This window comes from Panthera leo, chromosome C1 (genome assembly GCF_018350215.1).
Source record: "Panthera leo isolate Ple1 chromosome C1, P.leo_Ple1_pat1.1, whole genome shotgun sequence".
In the NCBI taxonomy this organism is placed as follows: domain Eukaryota; kingdom Metazoa; phylum Chordata; class Mammalia; order Carnivora; family Felidae; genus Panthera; species Panthera leo.
The window spans coordinates 54551811-54554897 of NC_056686.1; positions in this window are offsets into that span (position 1 = coordinate 54551811).

A 3087-nucleotide genomic window follows, 5' to 3' on the forward strand; every position below is an offset into this window, starting at 1 on the left:
GCAGCACATCGCTCCTGTCTTACGTCCTTTGCTTCAATAAACAAGTCCACTTGGGAGATGGCCAATGGTGGGTGTTGCTGGGATTTTCTTCAGCTGCATCGACGCAAAGTCTTTTTATTTTTTTATTTTTAATCTTGTTCTCATTTGGATTGCATATATTTGTTAGTTTAAGAAACATATTTAAATGAAAAATCCTATGTTTGAGACTATTTTTCCATTTTGTAATTTTTACCAGTTCCCAATAATGTCCTTTTCTGTTCCAGATCCAATTCAAGGTTATACACTGCACATAGTTGTCATTTCTATGTAGTCCTCTCCAATCTCCATGGCAAGAATTTTTAATAACTAAAAGTTTCGACATCTAATAAGTTTTCTAATCTACGCGAATTAAAAACAAGAGGATAAGAAGCCCAAAAGTTAGATACGGCTATTACACATGTAGAGAATGATTGAGAAAAAATGATGATGAAGTATCTGTCTTTTTTTTTTTTTTTTTAAGTAGACTTCATGTCCAGCACAGAGCTCAGTATAGAGTCCAGTGCGGGGCTTGAACTCACGACCCTGAGATCAAGACCTGAACTGGGATCAAGAGTTGGATGCTTAATCAGTTGAGTCACCCAGGCGCCTCATGATGATGAAGTAACTTAAACTGAAGAAACTAATGACTTCACATTGAATACAATCGAACTCTTGTAATGTACAGCCCTGTGAGTTTTGACAAACACATCCAGTTGCTCAACCACAGCAACCAAGGTATAGAAGGGGTCCATCGATCACAAGAATTTCTTTATCCCACCATTTCATAGTCAGGCCCTGAAAACACCCAGCCAAACTCTCCCCTAAAATACTCAGCCCATGGCAACTACTTTATTGACATAAAGTTACTCACATATTCCCTTAATAATTTTCAGTATCTGTATCTAAAATTGATAATTTTCAATATCTACACAATCTGTAGGATGTGTAGTGACATCACTGTTCTCACTTCCAATACTGGTAACTTATGACTTCCCTTTCTGATCAGATTTACTGGATATGCATCAATTTTACTGATTTTTAGACAAACAGCTTTTGATTTTATTAATTTTTCTCTGCTGTTATTCTATTTTATATTCCATTTATACAGATCATGATTAATTCCTTCTTTCATTTTTGGTTTAATATGCTCTTTTTCTAGTTTCTTAAGATAGAACTTAGCTTGTTGATTAGAGATAATTCTTGTCTACTAAACATTTATTTCTAGCAGTTTCCTTTCAATTACTGCTTAGCTACATTGAACACATTGTATACATTGTGTTTTATTTTCATTTGTTTAAAAATATTTTCTTTTTTAAAAACATTTTTTAAAGCTTATTTATTTATCTTGAGAGAGAAAGAGAGAGAGAGAGAGAAGGGGAGGGGCAAAGAGAGAGAGCAGCCCAAGCAGGCTCCACACTGTCAGCGCAGAGCCTGATGTGGGGCTCGAGCTCATGAACCTTGAGATCATGACCTGATCCAACTCATGTGTCAGATGCTTAACCACCTGAGCCACCCAGGCACCCCTAAAAATATTTTCTAATTTCCACTGGGTCTTGATCTTTGAGCCATGGGTTACTTAGAACTGTGTTGTTTAATTTCCAAATTTTTCAAGATTTTCTAGGTATTTTTCTGTTCATTACTAGTTCAATTTCTGAATGATAACATGTTTTGCATGATTTCAATTATTTTAAATTCATTAAAATTCAAGTTTGTTTTAAGGATACACAATTTTATAGAAAGTGCTCTATTGTGGTACACTTCCAAATGCACTTGAAAATAATGTGCATTCTACTCTTGTTGGAAGGAGAGTTCTGTTAATGTCAGTTAGGTCAGGCTTGTTGATAGTGTTGTTTGTATCTTCTCTATCCTCACTGATATTTAAAGTCTATTTGTTTCATCAATTACTGGGATAGAAATATTGAAGTCACCAACTGCAATTGTGGATTCGTCAATTTCTTCATTTGCTATGAGTTTTTGCTTCAGGCATTTTGAAAGCCCCATTGTTACGTTCGTATGCATTTAGGATTGCTATGTCTTCTTGATAAATTGACCTCTTTATCATTATGTAATAATGTCTGTCATCATCCCTGGTAATATTTCTTGTTCTAAAGTTCACTTTATCTGCTATTTATCTTCTCTAGCTTTCTTTTGATTAGTGTTTTTATAGTAAATCTATTTTTCATTTTTTTACTTTTAACCTGTATTTAAAATTAGTTTTTTATAGATAGCATACAGTCAAGCTGCTCTCTTATCCAATATGATCATCTCTTTTAGCTGATATGTTCAGACTATTGATATGTGTTTGGTTAAAACCTACGATTTTATTTAGTGATTTCAACTTGTTCCATGCATTCTTTGCTCCTATTTTTCCCACTTGTTTTGGATTGAGTATATTTCAATATTAAATATTATCTCCACATGTGGCCCATTATTCACAAATCTTTTTAAACAATTTTATTTTTGGTGGCTGTTCCAAGATTTACAATATTTATCATTAATAAGGCATGTTTCCCTAAAAGAATATTATACTACTTCAATATTATTTAAGAACCTCATGGCACATGCTCTATTCTTCCCTCCCATATTTGATATTGTTGCTGCCATACATTTTTCTTTTACATGTGCCGTGAGGCATCACTATTAATTTTACTTTGGGCAGCCAATTATTTTTTAGAGTGATTAGAAATAAAAAGAAAACTTTTATATTTGTGTTTATTTTCACCATTCCCAAAGATCTTCATTCCTGTGTGCATCAAAGTTTCTCCCGGACAGCATCTTCCTTTTGCCTGAAGAGTTGTCTTTAGCATTTCTTATGGTACAAGTCTGCTAAAAAAGAATTCTCTTGGCTTTTGTTTACTGATTCTTTCCTCAGCTGTCTTGATTCTCTTAATGGGTCCACTAAAGCTGTTTTTCATCTCTGTTACCCATTTTTTTTTCAAGCATTTCTATTTGGCATCCCTTTTCAGTTTCAGTTCTCTGGGTTGGTGATATTCCTCAACTGTTTGTGTATGTTGTCCACCTTTTCTTTTTTCATAGATTAATTGTTAAATTGATGTCTAATAATTTCAA